At 43.7% G+C, this 21,076-nt stretch overlaps 8 non-coding genes across 8 annotated transcripts; 2 read left to right on the forward strand and 6 right to left on the reverse strand.

Moving 5' to 3' along the window:
• Positions 1-3,024: 3,024 nt before the first annotated feature.
• On the reverse strand, positions 3,025-3,096 carry trnag-ucc (transfer RNA glycine (anticodon UCC)). Its single transcript has one exon. It is a non-coding gene; the product is annotated as a tRNA-Gly (tRNA).
• A 4,079-nt stretch (positions 3,097-7,175) lies between these two features.
• Positions 7,176-7,257, reverse strand: trnas-uga (transfer RNA serine (anticodon UGA)). The gene has a single exon. It is a non-coding gene; the product is annotated as a tRNA-Ser (tRNA).
• Positions 7,258-8,797: 1,540 nt separating this feature from the next.
• On the reverse strand, positions 8,798-8,871 carry trnan-guu (transfer RNA asparagine (anticodon GUU)). Its single transcript has one exon. It is a non-coding gene; the product is annotated as a tRNA-Asn (tRNA).
• Positions 8,872-10,064: 1,193 nt separating this feature from the next.
• Positions 10,065-10,137, forward strand: trnar-ucg (transfer RNA arginine (anticodon UCG)). Its single transcript has one exon. It is a non-coding gene; the product is annotated as a tRNA-Arg (tRNA).
• Positions 10,138-11,693: 1,556 nt separating this feature from the next.
• Positions 11,694-11,775, reverse strand: trnas-uga (transfer RNA serine (anticodon UGA)). The gene has a single exon. It is a non-coding gene; the product is annotated as a tRNA-Ser (tRNA).
• A 1,541-nt stretch (positions 11,776-13,316) lies between these two features.
• Positions 13,317-13,390, reverse strand: trnan-guu (transfer RNA asparagine (anticodon GUU)). Its single transcript has one exon. It is a non-coding gene; the product is annotated as a tRNA-Asn (tRNA).
• Positions 13,391-14,583: 1,193 nt separating this feature from the next.
• trnar-ucg (transfer RNA arginine (anticodon UCG)) lies at positions 14,584-14,656 on the forward strand. The gene has a single exon. It is a non-coding gene; the product is annotated as a tRNA-Arg (tRNA).
• A 1,556-nt stretch (positions 14,657-16,212) lies between these two features.
• Positions 16,213-16,294, reverse strand: trnas-uga (transfer RNA serine (anticodon UGA)). Its single transcript has one exon. It is a non-coding gene; the product is annotated as a tRNA-Ser (tRNA).
• Between the last annotated feature and the right edge of the window lie 4,782 nt (positions 16,295-21,076).

Here is a 21,076-nt window from a genome sequence, read left to right on the forward strand (position 1 = left end):
CTAGTAAAATACGATCATTTGTGAAACAGGCAAATGACTGTCTCAGGGGCCCATTCCTCATTGTCAGACATATGTATGCAATGCTTTCACCGTGCATTGAGCAATAGGGATTAAAAACACAGCAGGTAAGGTTAGATGTCATGTTCTATGATCATTTCTTTCAGCATTAGGGACTAAATATACTAAACGTATGATACTAAAATGTTATTTTCACATATATTAATGTAATAAATGATTGCTTATGCTTTATAAATAAATCTAATTAAAATAAAAGCTTAAGTTTTGTATTTATCTTGTCCCATAGAACATGATTTTCTTTGTATTTCAAGCCCACAAAGTGTCCTTTGATCTCTATTCTGTGGTAATCCACGATGACCCCGTTCTTCAGGTGATTCATCATGTCCTCCCTCGCCTGTTGAGAGGCCACCTGATCTCTTCTGCCGTGGCGTGCTTCATACACACCCTCTTGAAGTGAGCAGGAAGCTGATCAAAAGTATTCAGGCACATCTTGCACACCAGGGGAATCCTCGCGGGTTTCCTTTGAAAATAAATAATACCATCTGTGTATAGAAACAAGCTAAGACTGATTTCTTAAATTATCCTTAAAATTCTCTCTCATAGTTTGAGCATAATGATTTTATTGCATTTATATAAGAATTGCTCATTGCTCCAAAATAAATAATGGTCTCAGTCACAGACTTTCCAATAGAAGCCATTGTGGAGTTCAGCAACTGCAGGTCCTAGAAGTGGGGAAGGAATTTTAAAAGAGAAATTGAATTACAATACAGAAGGAATGGCTGAGGGTTCACTGAAATGTATAAATATACAAATTCCAAAGACTGAGTCCATATAGAAACAACTACTTTTCATTTTCAGTATAAGAAAAAAAAAACTATCTTCCAAAGCATCATAAAATTGTCCCTTCTTCCAGACCCTACTTCTCTCTTGTAGTAGTACAGCAGACCTTTCCAGGTGAGCAGATCACAGAGTCCGAAATGAGCTTCCTCCATCAAGCAAAGTACCTGAACATGACTCTGTCTTCATAAAAGCGCCCCTGTAATAAAGAAATTAAATCCAAAATCAAGAGGGCAGTTGCCTACTGAAATACAAGAAGTCATCAATTTTAACCTAGCAACACATTAAAGGCTGCATCTATACAAGTGCGATTCTAGAAATGCTCACCAGATTACGTTTTAAGAAGGAACTGCGCCTCAGGTTCCGCCGAGATCTTAACTCGGATGGCAGGATTCAGAGTCCGGAGTGTGGACTGATGGCGAACGGAGGGTCCACATACTGTGGATCCCTCAGTGATCTTCCGCGTATTCAAACCGCCAGCGTGTGACTCCCCTGTCCCTGTGACCTCATTGCTCTGCTCTCTCCTCTGTGCAGCCGAGCCCGACTCACGGTAAAGTGAAAAAAAAGATGCCCTCAACGTGAGATTTACTCTGGAGCGAGGATAGATGTTACCTTTTTATCATTTAACAGGATGTATGTGATGTGGCGACTAGGTTCAATTTTGTATCCTCTTTAAAAGATTAAGGACTGGGGTGAGCGTGATTTACCACCCTTTCAGATAAGAACCCGACTTGCGCACCGTTTAAGCTGCATAGACTCGGTCGTTTAACTCTTCTCCGTTAGCAGGGTTAAGGTTAAAGAAAAAAAAATAGCTGACTCCTTTTTTTTGCCAGCCGCTAGCGCTGATTAGCAAGGCTTGTATTTCATGTTTTGCAAGTTGCATCCATTTTAAGAAAAACAAGTCGCGTTAAAGACAGGAAATGAATACTTGCATTTAATTAAGTCTAGCCGTAGGCGGGGATCTCCTGTTTACTAGACAGGCGCTTTAACCAACTAAGCCACAGCGCCCCAGGAGTGTTGTCCTTTTGCAGCCACTTGGACACACCACTCAGACACATCTGCATTCGGTGTGTGCTCCGCCTGCTCGCTGAGCAAGTTGCCACCTTTACATACAATAGCAACATCGACACCAAGAGAAAGGATGACAAATGGCTTTTATCTGGAACTTTTCATGTCCAAGGAGCTCAATGTGCTTTCTGTGTACAACAGGGCCACTGAACTCCACACTGGCCACTGAACCACAGCAGTGGCTTGCTGGCTTGACATCTCCCAAGGAAAATGTTGAAATCACATGTGGAACAGGAAAATGACCCTCGAGTACGTGGGGAAAAAAAGAAAAAGATCATCTGGAGCGCGCCAACCCATGTCCGGACAGCCCAGTTTCGTCGACAAGGTGGCTGAGTGGTTAAGGTGATCCATTGTGCTCTGCAGGCATGGGTTCGAATCCCATTCTCATTGCTCTCCATGTCTGACACGTGTGCCTGTTCGACATCGGCCCTCCTGTTGTTTGCTCCGGTGCTAGAGCCGTACATTTTCTAGCAGTGGCTGAACATGGTATAGTAGGCCAACGTCGGTATCGAGCAGTGACAGTAACAGTACTTACTGCGCCCCATAAGAAATCGTTTGTCCCTGTTCAAAAGAGATTGTGCGATGTCCTGCGGCGTTCGTAAAGCAAACCTTTGACAGTTTGAAAAGAGGAATTTATTCTGCTTCCTGTGCGTGCAGTAGTTACAAAGTTGAACGTCTTTACACGATCTGCTGCAGTTTTCAGTGGGCGGGCTTTGTCAGATGGCTTGAAAAAACGCACTGTGTTTCGGCTCGGGAAACATCATGAGCAGTGTCCTGCATGTTTTCTGTGTATAGCTGTCTTTTAACGCATACAGAATTCATTCGAAATCATTGATTTCTCCAATTAACAAGGGTCCCTTTTTGAACCTGCGAGAAGCATTCTTTCAATGTAACAGATTTACTCCGGGGAAAGCCAGCATGACATTGAGAGTAGCTCAAGCTTTCAGCACCCGTATCGGACTGCGTGTATGCAGACACCGCTCAGAATCCCCTGTAAGATTCTCCCTCAATTCCGTTTTTCAGTGCTTTAGCTCTTTCAAAAGGCTTCGCTTTGCTAGTCACAATCCAAGGCTCATGACAGCATTTGAAAACATTCGCCACTGCGTTGGCCGGGAATCGAACACGGGTCAACTGCTTGGAAGGCAGCTATGCTCACCACTATACCACCAACGCACACCCACAGGAAGCCTACAGGACACCACCAGAGAATGCTTTTTTTAAATTTTTTTTTTATTAAACATAGAATTTACAAATACAAATACAACAAGAGGATCAGAGTCATGTACAAGAGAAAAAAAACGCAGCAGAAAAAAGCATTTAACTACCAGAGGTAATTAAGTAATTATGTGATCAAATTGTATATTTTACACGTATCATATTTTCCTTGCTTTAATATTTCTCAATTATTTATAAACTTTAGTTTCAACATGCATGCGTTTCCTGTAAAAAATAAAACTCAGCACACAGTTTTTCTTTTAACAACATTTCGAGTACCTCTGGCATTCATGAAAAAGACATACACAAAAGCAAATAACTAACTCTAAGACTGTCTAAACTATTGAGTTTTTCAAAGAACCATGAAGAAAGATGTGAAGACGGGGGTTTGAATTTAATCCTTTCTGTAGGGGGTTTAGACTTCTAAGTCACAAGCTGGGGTTTATGGCAGGAAAGGGGGCTTTATTGTTCCTTGCATGCAATAAACTCATCTGTTTTACTTCATCTCGGGATCAAGAACCTTATTTCTTCTGTTACAACAAATTTGGCGTAGTTGGCGGATGCTCCAGAAGGCGCAGAACTTCCCATCGGCAGGAGAGACGGTCAGCGCGCACATAACTAAGAGGTAAGGACTCCTCTTTTATTTAAAAGTCCCGACTCTCTCTGACCGATTGGGAAATCTCTGCTCCCTGCGAGAATCGCCCGAGATGACGGAGTAAACGTGAGTTTCTGAATTCCTCTGGCCTGGGGAAGGCACCGGTGTATGTAATGGGTTGGTTGCTGTAAGCCCAGAATTTGGTCTGGCAGGGGTTCCGCGGTATTGTGTACAGGCGTTCGAAGCTGGTGTATGCCTTAATTGCGCGTGGAGTTTTGAACGGGTTTTGGACCCTTACCGTGAAGTTCAGGACTGGTGTGGGTCTTAATTGCACCCGGAGTTCTGAAGGTCAGAACTGGTTTGGGTCTTAATTGCACCCGGAGTTCTGAGGCTCAGAATCGGTGTGGGCCTTAATTGCGCCCGGGGTTCTAGAGCAAGTGGTGCATTAAATGCACGTAGTTCAGGACTGGTGTGGGTCTTAATTGCACCCGGAGTTCTGAAGGTCAGAACTGGTTTGGGTCTTAATTGCACCCGGAGTTCTGTGGCTCGGGATCGGTGTGGGCCTTAATTGCGCCCGGGGTTCTGGAGCTGAGTGGTGCATTAAATGCACGTATAATCCAGGATTGGTGTGGGCTTTAATTACGCCCGGGGTCCTGAGATTAGCTACGCCTTGATCGTGCACAGATTGGAGTGGCGTGGTTTCTGGCGTGGCGTGGTTTTTTTTTTGTTTTAAAGGAAACAGGAGTAGAAGAGATATATGTATGTATGTTTTTGGTGTTTTCCTTGTTTGTGAAATACATATACACACGCACGACACTAACATAAACACACCTCATAATAAAGAGCAAAGCATTAAGTAGCAGGATTTAAAGGACGTTGAGACCCGAGAATCGCCCTGATTGAGCTCAGTGCGTAAGTCCACCCCGGGGCAAAAGCAGCGATGCTGGCGTTCTGGGGATGGTGAATTACTGATCAAGAAAGGGGGTTTTCGAGGTCTCGTTTCTTACCTGTGAACAGTGCGGTGTAAGTCCTCTCTAAAGTCTCGGAGAGGCATTTAGATCTGGAGGTAACAGACGCCCTTGGCTGAATGAGTGCAGTAATGCACAGGTTTTTCCAAGTGAAAACATCCCCCTACTGAATGAGCTGTTACCTCACACACGACAAAAGTAAATCTTAAAGAGACCGAACATGTGCGCTAACTGATGGTTTGAGAAAGTGGTGGAAGGGTCCGTTTAAATATCGGAAAAGTGTAAGTTGACGGAAAAGAAGGAGAAAAATATGGAAAAAGCTGAGTTTGTCAGAGGGAATTTGGGGGCGAAGACGCCTGTAAAGAAAGCATATATGAGTATTGATTGGCAAAAGCACAAGCATGTAGCTCCCACCCTGGTGCACGGCCGGCACCAGTGGTGGCAGATACATGAGAAAATGTATGTGACTTAAAAGTGTGTTTACGGGGAAAACAAAAACCCGGAAGAAAAGATATTTTACTCGCTACGAAAGAGTATAGAAAAAAAGCTAAAAGAGGCAGTACAGGAGAATGAGAAACTAAAGAAGGAATTAACTCCTGGTCACGCTGCACTGGTTAATGTGCTGCAGCCAGCGACTAAGTTATATCCTGCTCTCCCACAGGGGAACAAACAGGCAGGAAACGAAAATAATTGGGATCAATTCCCTCAGTGGCCATATGGAGAAGGGGGGTCTGATTGGGATAACACTTGGTATGAGTGTGATAAAGACGGATCAGGGTCTCCCCTGTTAGAGGGAGGGCGCCCGCAGATCTGTACTCTCACTCGAAGTGGGAAAGGACTTGATGTAGCAGGGGCTGGCGCCGTTGATGACAGTGCCACTCTAACACTGTCTCGCACCCCGTCGAGGGGGTCTGCAATCGCACCTACCTTCCCTGATTTCCCCCATACGATCAAATCCAAAACCGTAAGATATTGACCGGTGGGCTAAAGTACCGCACCCGAAATTAGAAATGCAGCGAACCTGGAGTGCGCTTCAGGAATTAAAAGGATTCATGTAGAAGTAAAACAAGAATACAGCACATTGTATTACGAAGAGAAAAATATATTCTCGATGTGTATGTGTGTTTTATGAATTTGTGTGCCGGCATGTATGTGTGTAACTGTGAGTTTTGGTATACTAAATGACAGTGTGAGTGTGTTTAGCCAGCGGGACTGGCTAGAGACGTAACTAAAGAGACTTGACGAAAATCAACTTAAGGAGATTGGAAAATATAAGAGAGTCTGAAACGTATAAGTACAGTACAGGTGGACGTAAAAGTAGTTAAACAGTTTTTGTATTATTATAAATTATTATAAATTGTAATTTATACAATTAGTTGCAATAATGGAAACAATTTGGTTTTATTCGAATGTCTCGAAACCAGACATGCTGAAACGGTGTAGGTTTAGAATCGAGACTGAAATTCCCTCCTCCCTTGAAATTCCCTAACAGATAAGGGTACGTAACGGCTCATGCGATGCTCAGTTGCAATTTGTCCCAAAACAAACAAGAACAGCAGCTGAGGGTTTGAGTTTGAACATGCACTGTATTAAAGCAGCTTTTATTTCCATTGATAAATGCTAGATATTCCTACAGAGATTCTCCAGGTGAGTAAGCGATTCCTGTTTCTGTTTCTATTTCTGTTTCATATATATATACAGTATATATATGTTACATGTGTCTCTGCAATAGTATAAATGTGTTATACACTATCAGGGGCTGCTTTTTTGTGCACCTCATCTACAACAAGGGTTTTTTTTTCATTTATGTTTGTAAACCTTCACCATTTGAGGAAGTGAGTTAGATAAGAAAGTTACAGGTATGGTGAGCAATGACTGACAAAGGCACGTACTGCGTATTCCTTACAGAAGTGTAAGCAATTTGTTCTAAAAAACACCGGCTAAAGTCCAACATCGTTAGCAATCTTATTACTTAAACAGAATTAACATCAATAAACTGTAAGGTGCTGGTACATGCGAGTAGATTTGATCTTCTATTAAACAAAAATGCAATTACAGCTCTAAAAAGGTCAACCTAGACTTCTGTAACAGATCTGTTCAGGTCATCGCTGTTTCTCTGACCTTGTGAGTCTTTGGAATTTTAAAAGTGTATTTTGCTTGCCTTTCATGTGGTCTGTGTACAAGTCACTGTGGCGTATGCGGTCCTACACAGCCTTGCTATAGACGTGACGAGCCTCCGCTATGTTGCAATGGAGAACAGGTTCAGTACGGAGCTGCCGAGAAAATTCAGCTGGAAAGCTCGTTGCAGAAAAGCATCGTTATCTGTGTCCAGCGGCAAAGCGTCCATCGTGGGTGCTGAAGAATCGATTTCACAGGCTGCGGGTCCAGGCGACTTAGAGTGTTAAAGGTCCCAGCGAAAACGAAACAGCGCTGGTCCTTTTACACGCACGCACGCAACCAAATGCAAAGGACGCCGTAGTCGGCAGGATTTGAACCTGCGCGGGGAGACCCTAACGGATTTCAAGTCCGTCACCTTAACCACTCGGCCACGACTACAGCGAGCGCCGCGGCCGCTGCCTTCTTGCTACAATCGAACAGGGAGTGCGAGGCGGCGGCGGCAGCGGAGGCAACTTTTTTCAAGTTCGCTCTCCGTTTAAGAAACCTTTTACGCCATACGTGCAAGCACACACACACACACACACCTCAGAGGACTTAAGGGTGGCTTCAAGTTGGAATGATAAAGTCTCCCCGTTCGGACATGAAAACAGAACGTTCTTAGGCAGAAAGCAATCAACAACGGAGACATGTGGATGACGATTTTAGTCACTGCACTTTGAATAGCATTTTTACTCCAGTTACAGGAGATGCACCAATGGCCCTTGACCTACGCTCTTACCAATGCCTTGAACATTCAAACAAAACAGCCCTCAAGTCCTGCGGTTTAATATAACGCTGTTACGTGTCGAGGCAGTATTTGACTCTGTCCTACCGTTGAGACACGGGGCGTATATGGAAACGAACACATGCTACGGATCGTCTCTAATCGGTCCCTACAGTTGGAAGGCTCCTTGAAGCGTGCACCCCCATCATTCATCTTTGCGCATCTGTGAAAGGTAGACTCTTGAGCAATGTTTGAGCCAGCTCTAAGGCAACTAGTGCTATTGGACAGACACCTCTGGAAGATCCTAAGAGTCTCTTAACACCACTTCCAGCAGCAAGCTTAATTGTTCGCTGGAGGTCTCCCACCCAGGTACTGACCAGGCAAAGAATCACCAGTACATTGAATGAGGAAGTTAATCCTGAAATCCAATTACATATCTCAAGGTAAGACAAATCCATAAGAACATGTCTTAGTATTACTTCGTTTACATTAGTATGGCACTGAGTTGGAGCTCCTCTTTAAGCTGTGGTTTAGTTTTGCATTCATGTGTTTCTAGAGCAGTTATTTATGGGGGTGGGTGGGTCTTTCACAGAGGCTCAGGACAAATCCCCCGCCTGAAAGTCTAATGTGTGCGTTCAGACAGTCACAGGTCAAGAGCCAGGCAGGAGGACAATGGACAGAAGAGCCAACGAACTAAAAATAAAAGAACAGATATGAAAAAGCCACCATCTTTTTCTTTTTGACATTTTCCGACTTTTATGCAAGCCAGGACAAAGTTGCTCGTAGCTACTTGTGGATTCAAATACTCTATCGAGTGCTTTGATGAGTTTTTGCAATTTGATTGTCGTCCTGTCAGCCTGTTTCTGTTTTTTTTTTTCAATCTAGGGATGGAAAGTATGAGGGAAATGATGGAGCAATCAATAACCGCTCCAGAAAAATGGCAGAAAGAAATGGTCCGTCACTAAGGACATTTGTGAAGCAGAGGAGTGACATCACCACAAAGGCGACACATTCTGCTGATGGTTTTGGTGAATAATGATTGAGGCGCGTTAAGAGAAAGGTAGCTGTGTCAGCATGCGTAGGCTGCAAAGGATCAAGCAAAGGTTTACTCCATGCTGAAAAGAGAAGAAAAGAAGCACAATGTTTCGACTGTGGAGCCTTCTGCGCCATCTTCTTTAGCGGTGATGATGTTTACATTGGAAAAACTGAGACATGTGTCCCCGGGTGGGCTTGAACCACCAACCTTTCGGTTAACAGCCGAACGCGCTAACCGATTGCGCCACAGAGACTGACGGCCGCTTGTGCTCCCTACATTTGCAGGTTTATGGTCAAAGAAAACAATCACTTGCGCTTCTTGCAGCCGGCAATCTTTTTCCACTGACAACCAAGAAATGGATTTCATCTTTCACAAGCTGTATGGATTTCTTCAAAAACAAGTTATTCCAGAAAGGAAATGAATTCTTGCATTAAACTGAACCAAGCTGTACATGTTTGTCTGAAATGATACATTCGGCACAACAAGACACGGAGAGAGGCACCGCTGGTATACAGACCCAGGATCGCCTGCTTACTAGGCGGGCACTTTAAGCCACTAGGGAACAGCGCCAGCGGAGCACCGCGCTTTTACAGACACTTGGACACATCTGCGTTCGGTGCGCACTTAACCTGCTCTCTGAGCCCGTTGCCTCCGTCCCATTTAATAGCAGAACTGACGCCAAGAGAAATGATGAGAAATGGCATTTATCGGGCACTTTTCATGTCCAAGGAGCTCAATGCCCTTGACACCTCCCCAAGGCGACAGAGCTGTGCATTCTTTGGCGACACCATTTTTTCTTTTGTTTAATTTCTATACTTATTGATAGAATAAAAACGATATGTCATGTACTGTAAGGGAAATGTCTCTTTTCATGGGGAAAGCTAGCACCAGCAAATGTTGTGTTTAGAAGAAGTGATTTAACATGACACGTGACCTAATTTACCGGAGCAAAAGCTCACCCAGCAAGCCCTGCTTTACTTCTACAGGAGAGAAGTACTGTAGAGTCTGCAAGATGTTCAGCTGGGTAGCTACGTCAGCATGCCTCGGCTGCAAAGGAACAAGTACTAGGTTTATTGCATGCTGAAAAGAGAAGAACGGAAACACAGCGTTTCGACTGTGAGGTCTTCTCACACCTGAAGAAGCCTCACACCTGTAAAAGGCTCCATGGTTTTCTTTCTTCTCTTTTCAACATGGAATACACCTATTGTCTGCAAGATGTGACAATTTCATGGTGTTTTGGAAGAAAAGCTTTTTTCTTTGAATTCAAAATCAATCGGAATTTCAGCACGACACATCAACACTTTTTCTGTTTTAAGGAGATGATATTTTAAACCTGATAAAAATAGTAGGAAACACAAGTTTCTTGCTGTGAAAATTTAGATGGGGAAGTGTACTACTAGTAGCAGTGTAGAGCTCTCTGTGGTGGAGTGCAAGCGCATGTTCTATGGGCCAGTGGCGTAATGGATAACGCGTCTGACTTCGGATCAGAAGATTGAAGGTTTGAGTCCTGCCTGGCTCGTGAGGCTTTTAAACCTCTCAGGTTCCTCGGTAACAGGTTGCCGTCATGTATATGAACTATAGAAAAGCATTTGCCACAACCCGTAAATTAGCACGCAAGTGCGGGCTGGTGAACACAGAACTGTATGGAGATCATCTCCAGCTCCGAGCTCAATTGCAATGAAAAAACATGCAGAACAGAACTGGAGAGCAGCTGAATTTGTGCTCAGTAGGGTGGGGAGGACTCAGCATTGCTATTGTTCTAATTGGCATGAACTGCAGGGGATCTGAATCAGAACATGTCAGTTAGTTCGATCATTGCGTCAATATGTAGGCCACGTTAATACAGAATTATTACTTTGTCTGTCTCGTCTTTGCATATAGCTGAATGTCCCTGACAATTTCATGTTAGTTTTTAAGAACGACATTGGTGCTAATATATACATATATAGCATATAAGGAACACGTAAAAGTTTAGTCCATGCTGAAAAGATAAGAAAACCGCCACAACGTTTCATCTTGGAATAAATCTTTACTTGTTGTTTTGCAGCCTACCCATTCTGACCTAACTCCTCCCTTGAAATTCCCTAACAGATAAGGGTACGTAACGGCTCATGCGATGCTCAGTTGCAATTTGTCCCAAAACAAACAAGAACAGCAGCTGAGGGTTTGAGTTTGAACATGCACTGTATTAAAGCAGCTTTTATTTCCATTGATAAATGCTAGATATTCCTACAGAGATTCTCCAGGTGAGTAAGCGATTCCTGTTTCTGTTTCTATTTCTGTTTCATATATATATATACAGTATATATATGTTACATGTGTCTCTGCAATAGTATAAATGTGTTATACACTATCAGGGGCTGCTTTTTTGTGCACCTCATCTACAACAAGGGTTTTTTTTTCATTTATGTTTGTGGACCTTCACCATTTGAGGAAGTGAGTTAGATAAGAAAGTTACAGGTATGGTGAGCAATGACTGACAAAGGCACGTACTGCGTATTCCTTACAGAAGTGTAAGCAATTTGTTCTAAAAAACACCGGCTAAAGTCCAACATCGTTAGCAATCTTATTACTTAAACAGAATTAACATCAATAAACTGTAAGGTGCTGGTACATGCGAGTAGATTTGATCTTCTATTAAACAAAAATGCAATTACAGCTCTAAAAAGGTCAACCTAGACTTCTGTAACAGATCTGTTCAGGTCATCGCTGTTTCTCTGACCTTGTGAGTCTTTGGAATTTTAAAAGTGTATTTCGCTTGCCTTTCATGAGGTCTGTGTACAAGTCACTGTGGCGTATGCGGTCCTACACAGCCTTGCTATAGACACGACGAGCCTCCGCTATGTTGCAATGGAGAACAGGTTCAGTACGGAGCTGCCGAGAAAATTCAGCTGGAAAGCTCGTTGCAGAAAAGCATCGTTATCTGTGTCCAGCGGCAAAGCGTCCATCGTGGGTGCTGAAGAATCGATTTCACAGGCTGCGGGTCCAGGCGATTTAGAGTGTTAAAGGTCCCAGCGAAAACGGAACGGCGCTGGTCCTTTTACACGCACGCACGCAACCAAATGCAAAGGACGCCGTAGTCGGCAGGATTTGAACCTGCGCGGGGAGACCCCAACGGATTTCAAGTCCGTCACCTTAACCACTCGGCCACGACTACAGCGAGCGCCACGGCCGCTGCCTTCTTGCTACAATCGAACAGGGAGTGCGAGGCGGCGGCGGCAGCGGAGGCAACTTTTTTCAAGTTCGCTCTCCGTTTAAGAAACCTTTTACGCCATACGTGCAAGCACACACAAACACACACACCTCAGAGGACTTAAGGGTGGCTTCAAGTTGGAATGATAAAGTCTCCCCGTTCGGACATGAAAACAGAACGTTCTTAGACAGAAAGCAATCAACAACGGAGACATGTGGACGACGATTTTAGTCACTGCACTTTGAATAGCATTTTTACTCCAGTTACAGGAGACGCACCAATGGACCTTGACCTACGCTCTTACCAATGCCTTGAACATTCAAACAAAACAGCCCTCAAGTCCTGCGGTTTAATATAACGCTGTTACGTGTCGAGGCAGTATTTGACTCTGTCCTACCGTTGAGACACGGGGCGTATATGGAAACGAACACATGCTACGGATCGTCTCTAATCGGTCCCTACAGTTGGAAGGCTCCTTGAAGCGTGCACCCCCATCATTCATCTTTGCGCATCTGTGAAAGGTAGACTCTTGAGCAATGTTTGAGCCAGCTCTAAGGCAACTAGTGCTATTGGACAGACACCTCTGGAAGATCCTAAGAGTCTCTTAACACCACTTCCAGCAGCAAGCTTAATTGTTCGCTGGAGGTCTCCCACCCAGGTACTGACCAGGCAAAGAATCACCAGTACATTGAATGAGGAAGTTAATCCTGAAATCCAATTACATATCTCAAGGTAAGACAAATCCATAAGAACATGTCTTAGTATTACTTCGTTTACATTAGTATGGCACTGAGTTGGAGCTCCTCTTTAAGCTGTGGTTTAGTTTTGCATTCATGTGTTTCTAGAGCAGTTATTTATGGGGGTGGGTGGGTCTTTCACAGAGGCTCAGGACAAATCCCCCGCCTGAAAGTCTAATGTGTGCGTTCAGACAGTCACAGGTCAAGAGCCAGGCAGGAGGACAATGGACAGAAGAGCCAACGAACTAAAAATAAAAGAACAGATATGAAAAAGCCACCATCTTTTTCTTTTTGACATTTTCCGACTTTTATGCAAGCCAGGACAAAGTTGCTCGTAGCTACTTGTGGATTCAAATACTCTATCGAGTGCTTTGATGAGTTTTTGCAATTTGATTGTCGTCCTGTCAGCCTGTTTCTGTTTTTTTTTGTTCAATCTAGGGATGGAAAGTATGAGGGAAATGATGGAGCAATCAATAACCGCTCCGGAAAAATGGCAGAAAGAAATGGTCCGTCACTAAGGACATTTGTGAAGCAGAGGAGTGACATCACCACAAAGGCGACACATTCTGCTGATGGTTTTGGTGAATAATGATTGAGGCGCGTTAAGAGAAAGGTAGCTGTGTCAGCATGCGTAGGCTGCAAAGGATCAAGCAAAGGTTTACTCCATGCTGAAAAGAGAAGAAAAGAAGCACAATGTTTCGACTGTGGAGCCTTCTGCGCCATCTTCTTTAGCGGTGATGATGTTTACATTGGAAAAACTGAGACATGTGTCCCCGGGTGGGCTTGAACCACCAACCTTTCGGTTAACAGCCGAACGCGCTAACCGATTGCGCCACAGAGACTGACGGCCGCTTGTGCTCCCTACATTTGCAGGTTTATGGTCAAAGAAAACAATCACTTGCGCTTCTTGCAGCCGGCAATCTTTTTCCACTGACAACCAAGAAATGGATTTCATCTTTCACAAGCTGTATGGATTTCTTCAAAAACAAGTTATTCCAGAAAGGAAATGAATTCTTGCATTAAACTGAACCAAGCTGTACATGTTTGTCTGAAATGATACATTCGGCACAACAAGACACGGAGAGAGGCACCGCTGGTATACAGACCCAGGATCGCCTGCTTACTAGGCGGGCACTTTAAGCCACTAGGGAACAGCGCCAGCGGAGCACCGCGCTTTTACAGACACTTGGACACATCTGCGTTCGGTGCGCACTTAACCTGCTCTCTGAGCCCGTTGCCTCCGTCCCATTTAATAGCAGAACTGACGCCAAGAGAAATGATGAGAAATGGCATTTATCGGGCACTTTTCATGTCCAAGGAGCTCAATGCCCTTGACACCTCCCCAAGGCGACAGAGCTGTGCATTCTTTGGCGACACCATTTTTTCTTTTGTTTAATTTCTATACTTATTGATAGAATAAAAACGATATGTCATGTACTGTAAGGGAAATGTCTCTTTTCATGGGGAAAGCTAGCACCAGCAAATGTTGTGTTTAGAAGAAGTGATTTAACATGACACGTGACCTAATTTACCGGAGCAAAAGCTCACCCAGCAAGCCCTGCTTTACTTCTACAGGAGAGAAGTACTGTAGAGTCTGCAAGATGTTCAGCTGGGTAGCTACGTCAGCATGCCTCGGCTGCAAAGGAACAAGTACTAGGTTTATTGCATGCTGAAAAGAGAAGAACGGAAACACAGCGTTTCGACTGTGAGGTCTTCTCACACCTGAAGAAGCCTCACACCTGTAAAAGGCTCCATGGTTTTCTTTCTTCTCTTTTCAACATGGAATACACCTATTGTCTGCAAGATGTGACAATTTCATGGTGTTTTGGAAGAAAAGCTTTTTTCTTTGAATTCAAAATCAATCGGAATTTCAGCACGACACATCAACACTTTTTCTGTTTTAAGGAGATGATATTTTAAACCTGATAAAAATAGTAGGAAACACAAGTTTCTTGCTGTGAAAATTTAGATGGGGAAGTGTACTACTAGTAGCAGTGTAGAGCTCTCTGTGGTGGAGTGCAAGCGCATGTTCTATGGGCCAGTGGCGTAATGGATAACGCGTCTGACTTCGGATCAGAAGATTGAAGGTTTGAGTCCTGCCTGGCTCGTGAGGCTTTTAAACCTCTCAGGTTCCTCGGTAACAGGTTGCCGTCATGTATATGAACTATAGAAAAGCATTTGCCACAACCCGTAAATTAGCACGCAAGTGCGGGCTGGTGAACACAGAACTGTATGGAGATCATCTCCAGCTCCGAGCTCAATTGCAATGAAAAAACATGCAGAACAGAACTGGAGAGCAGCTGAATTTGTGCTCAGTAGGGTGGGGAGGACTCAGCATTGCTATTGTTCTAATTGGCATGAACTGCAGGGGATCTGAATCAGAACATGTCAGTTAGTTCGATCATTGCGTCAATATGTAGGCCACGTTAATACAGAATTATTACTTTGTCTGTCTCGTCTTTGCATATAGCTGAATGTCCCTGACAATTTCATGTTAGTTTTTAAGAACGACATTGGTGCTAATATATACATATATAGCATATAAGGAACACGTAAAAGTTTAGTCCATGCTGAAAAGATAAGAAAACCGCCACAACGTTTCATCTTGGAATAAATCTTTACTTGTTGTTTTGCAGCCTACCCATTCTGACCTAACTCCTCCCTTGAAATTCCCTAACAGATAAGGGTACGTAACGGCTCATGCGATGCTCAGTTGCAATTTGTCCCAAAACAAACAAGAACAGCAGCTGAGGGTTTGAGTTTGAACATGCACTGTATTAAAGCAGCTTTTATTTCCATTGATAAATGCTAGATATTCCTACAGAGATTCTCCAGGTGAGTAAGCGATTCCTGTTTCTGTTTCTATTTCTGTTTCATATATATATATACAGTATATATATGTTACATGTGTCTCTGCAATAGTATAAATGTGTTATACACTATCAGGGGCTGCTTTTTTGTGCACCTCATCTACAACAAGGGTTTTTTTTTCATTTATGTTTGTGGACCTTCACCATTTGAGGAAGTGAGTTAGATAAGAAAGTTACAGGTATGGTGAGCAATGACTGACAAAGGCACGTACTGCGTATTCCTTACAGAAGTGTAAGCAATTTGTTCTAAAAAACACCGGCTAAAGTCCAACATCGTTAGCAATCTTATTACTTAAACAGAATTAACATCAATAAACTGTAAGGTGCTGGTACATGCGAGTAGATTTGATCTTCTATTAAACAAAAATGCAATTACAGCTCTAAAAAGGTCAACCTAGACTTCTGTAACAGATCTGTTCAGGTCATCGCTGTTTCTCTGACCTTGTGAGTCTTTGGAATTTTAAAAGTGTATTTCGCTTGCCTTTCATGAGGTCTGTGTACAAGTCACTGTGGCGTATGCGGTCCTACACAGCCTTGCTATAGACGTGACGAGCCTCCGCTATGTTGCAATGGAGAACAGGTTCAGTACGGAGCTGCCGAGAAAATTCAGCTGGAAAGCTCGTTGCAGAAAAGCATCGTTATCTGTGTCCAGCGGCAAAGCGTCCATCGTGGGTGCTGAAGAATCGATTTCACAGGCTGCGGGTCCAGGCGATTTAGAGTGTTAAAGGTCCCAGCGAAAACGAAACGGCGCTGGTCCTTTTACACGCACGCACGCAACCAAATGCAAAGGACGCCGTAGTCGGCAGGATTTGAACCTGCGCGGGGAGACCCTAACGGATTTCAAGTCCGTCACCTTAACCACTCGGCCACGACTACAGCGAGCGCCGCGGCCGCTGCCTTCTTGCTACAATCGAACAGGGAGTGCGAGGCGGCGGCGGCAGCGGAGGCAACTTTTTTCAAGTTCGCTCTCCGTTTAAGAAACCTTTTACGCCATACGTGCAAGCACACACACACACACACCTCAGAGGACTTAAGGGTGGCTTCAAGTTGGAATGATAAAGTCTCCCCGTTCGGACATGAAAACAGAACGTTCTTAGACAGAAAGCAATCAACAACGGAGACATGTGGACGACGATTTTAGTCACTGCACTTTGAATAGCATTTTTACTCCAGTTACAGGAGATGCACCAATGGCCCTTGACCTACGCTCTTACCAATGCCTTGAACATTCAAACAAAACAGCCCTCAAGTCCTGCGGTTTAATATAACGCTGTTACGTGTCGAGGCAGTATTTGACTCCGTCCTACCGTTGAGACACGGGGCGTACAGATGCAGCTATTCAAAACAAGCGGGCGATACCACATTATTTTGCGGTGCGCTTTACGCAGTCTACCACGAGTTACCGTAAATTCTCCTATAAAACCGCAATTAAAATAATAGTATCCGGAATTTCTGCAAGGTGGAGCTAATAAAGCTCAACCTCTCATGTTTGAGCTGTCGCCATCAAAGTCTTTAACGAAGATATTACTAATAGTATTAATAATGAATGACCTTGGACAAGCTGTAAACTCAAAGTAGTGCCCTGGTCCACATTCTTTTTTTCATTGACCGTCTTTGTAAAAGTAACACCACAGCATTTCGCAATCACGCATTTGTTTCCAATCATGCAAAGTACAGTAATTTTTGAGAATCTCCGATTCACCATGCCTTTCACATGCTCATAAAAGAGATTGATTTAGGAACATAAATATATTACTGTATGCAAACTGTACTGTATACAGTATGTATATGTACATGTATATTTAATGTCTTTACTGTGCCCGTTTAAGCATTGAATATTTATATGGAATTTTACCACTGAAGGGAAATCTTAGTACCTGAGCATAAAAGGAATAGGAGCATACTGTAACACGTGTGAAGGCCATAAACAATATTAATTTTGGAACTTAAACATACAGTATATGGCTGGTCTCGGTACTTTAAAGAAAACATACACACCAGTATTCCATTTCTCCCTAAACATTTTAAGCATCGAAGTCTTTAACTAACGTGATACTGGAGTCAACAAGCTCCGGTACAAGAATTTGATTAAAAGGGAATATAATATGGAATCGCGTATTTAAAGAAATTAATAACGATATAATTATACTCATGTACCGCAACACAAGAATTGTTACATAATGTTTTGTAGGGCTTTTTCTACGTTCTTTGTGTGACCTTGCTGGTGGTGCTGTGGGTTAGCTTCCTGGCTCCCACATCACATGTTGTGTGTTTGAATCCTGCTGGAGCCGTTACTTTTTTTTTTAATAAACATTTTTTAAAAAAAATACAATGTTTCCCTGGCTCAGAGATTAAATAAAACTTCACTCGCACCAAACAAATTTATATTTCTAATTATCACAACATGATCAAATTTAAGTCATTTTAATAACAATGAATAGTCACCTAGGCGTTACAATATAAACATTTATATTGATTTAAAACCCATAAATAAAGCTGATACTGTTTAGACTTTTAATTATTTAAAACTGTATTACAGCAGCATAATGCACAATGCAACGTAATAATAATAATAATAATCATAATAATAATTGCTTACATTTATATAGCGCTTTTCTGGACACTCCACTCAAAGTGCTTTACAGGCAATGGGGACTCCCCACCAATGTGCAGCATCCACACATAAATCGCTATCTTTGTCTTCCGTGTAATAATGTTCACCTCTCTGTCCAGCAATTTAACAATAGTAATAATAATGAACTTTATTGTATATGGCGCCTTAAAAGCTGGCTCCTCAAAGCGCTTTACAGGATAAAAACAATAACAACAATACTGTTAGGCTGGGCAAACGATTTTTTTAAAAGAAATACAAAATGAGATATAATGATGTGTTCCGGCTTAGACATTAATGAAGAGCATAACACGTGGGTGGCCAGCGGGAGTGCTGGCTGTGACGGATTAAACCGGTTTCACAGGTATTTTCACAGTAGAAGGGGACCAGATTTCCAGCGAAAGACACCTCCCCCCCTCAAAAACCAAGGAAGTACAGTACTTACTAGTTAAGAAAGCTAGGCTCCTCAACGAAATCGCTTTAACATGCTAATTCGATGGTGTAACAGTCCGGGCGTGGCAAGCTTCTAATGTCAACCCGACTATGGCGAAAGGAACCCTTCTTTTATTGGAAGAAAATGAACATATTCTAGTCCTAAATGAATTAATAGCAAACATGGTTTACATAAAAGACATTTTTCCAAGAAAGTTTAGCCTTTGTCACTAATGAAACCACTAAATAAAGACATAAATAAAGAAATCCCCTGGTGCAACATTCACAGGTTAGACAGGAGGTTCAGCTGGACGCTGAGACTACTGCGCTGTGGACACACCTGATCCCAGATGCCGATTCCCTCTGCTGTGACCCAGGGAACCTGCAGTCAGGTAACATTATTTCTCACAACTACCAGGTAGTGAGTGAGATTGACCTGATTGTTCCTGCCTCAACGGCAGGGTTGCCAATACACCCAGTCCCCCAGAAGGGACAGGGAATGAAAGCCGAGCCGGTTTTCTTACAGCCACCAGCTCAGTTTGTCAGTCTGAGTCTGACCAACAGTGGTTCAGCACCAACCACTGGAGCTGGATGGGCAAGCCACCCGACTGTTAGTGCAGAACATGGAAAAGGGGGGTGTCAGAATCCCCGCCTGCACTGACATGGGCCTGGTGGGTGATGGTGAGTTCAAAGACAGTGAACTAGCTATCCCAGTGCTGGGGCAGCTCCCTGAACCCCTAGAGAGGGAAGGGGGGAGCGAGCAGGTGTCCTACACCCACGCCCAGCGAACGATTGTAAACATGCCGATAGAGGGATTCCTCAATCAGGAAGTGTGCAGGGTGGACCTGAACAGTGAGAATGGAGTAACAATCCCAGATCCCTCAGGTGCTCCAGATGACCACTAAGCCAAGGGTCAGGCATGCTCCACCGCTGCACCACCCCCTGCAGGGTTCCTAGAGCACAGGCATGAACAAATCGAAAAAGCAGATGTCCTGGAAATGGAGGAGCAGCGTCAGCAGCTGCGTCAGATCTCCTCAGATTTCCAGGATGTTGGTGCCCAAGATGCCACATGGCATACTGAGAAAGAGACCATGTACATGCTGCGCCAACTTAGAAAGGCAACAGTCACTCAGAAGGAGATGACTGGGATCAGCCACCCGAAAAGACTTTTGGGAGGACTGATTGCTGCCGCCACTGTTGTGTGTTTGCTATTTCTGATAGGTTTGCGTGCTACTGGCCCCAAGGAGGCCATAGTACAGCATGGTAACTTGACACTGTACGGTCTGGAACCAGACAACATAAGACCCAACTTGAGGTCGTGGATGCCTTCAGGTGCCACACTATTGAATTGGATAGAAATCCAAGAAACAGTAAGCCCTCAGGAGGTACAGGTAGTTAGTTTGCTTTAATGGAACAAACCTCCAAACCACCCTGGCAGGTGCCCAACACAGGTGTCATGGTTCATCAGGGGGGCTGGGAACAGGAACCGGTGTTATTGTAACACTGCTGCTGGGAAGCTGGATCATGGCTGACAATGTACTCTGAATGCTGTACTCTTACATCAAGATGTACTCCGGGTAGCACAAATGAGTCAAAGGTAGCATTTCAAAAGAAAGGAAGTTACTTCTTCCCCAAATATCTGCCTACAGAGGTATCAGATACTGACAGTGAACTTCCTGATTTGTAATGCCTAGACTGAGATGATGTCTCCTACCGTGTTTATACATACTCCAGATGTTATTCATCCTGTTTGTTCCCAATGCTGGTTCCGGTATGAATTCTTGAGGAGAAATGTGGACATTTAAGGTTAATGTTCTAATGACAGGGGACATCACTTAACTCTGTTTTGTTTTGAAGGCAACAACGTCTCAGGACCTCGTGACCTTCAAAAAGGGGGGATATGTAGAGGCAATGCTTGTTAATAAGACAGAAATAAGTGTTGCTGTGCTTTCCCAAATGAGGCCCCATCTCTCTCTTCATCTCTGTGGTGCAGCCACAGAGAAACTATTCATGCAGGCTGATTTAAAGATGTTTTCTTTTGATAAGGGACAGCTCCCAAATGGGGATGCACTTAGCTAAGCCTGGCTATCATGATCAATGGTCATCCATTGGCGCCTATCTGTCTAGGGAGTGCCAGATGGACATCTGGATTGCATTCCTAGGTGTCAGGAGTAAGTGACTCATATCTCACCTTGATCAACCAGTCAGGGACTGGTAGGGCAATGTAACCCATGTGGGACTCTGATGCCCATTAAACTTTCAGCCAATGACAAGCCAAGTTCCTCCAGGTAAAAACAGGCAACAGAGAGCCTGGAGAACTTGAACTTGAACTTGAACTTTATTGCCATATGTAACCGGTACTGGTACAATGGAATTCTTACTTACAGAAAGTCTCTCGATTGTAAAACAAGTGTAAAAAACAAAACAAAGTGCAACCAGTGCATCAAGACAATGTACAAACAAACAATAGACAATGTGCAGGAGAACTAGTAGGACTATTCCAGTAGGAGAATTCTAAGGAGAATTCCAGGGGTGCAAGACAATTCCATGGCAGGAAGGCCCAGGAGCAGAAGGCTCCCAAGGGCAGGACATTCTCACAGCACGCCTCCTGACCA

The sequence above is a fragment of the Lepisosteus platostomus genome, unplaced genomic scaffold (assembly GCF_059453375.1).
Source record: "Lepisosteus platostomus isolate fLepPlt1 unplaced genomic scaffold, fLepPlt1.hap1 Scaffold_60_H1, whole genome shotgun sequence".
Taxonomy (NCBI): Eukaryota; Metazoa; Chordata; class Actinopteri; order Semionotiformes; family Lepisosteidae; genus Lepisosteus; species Lepisosteus platostomus.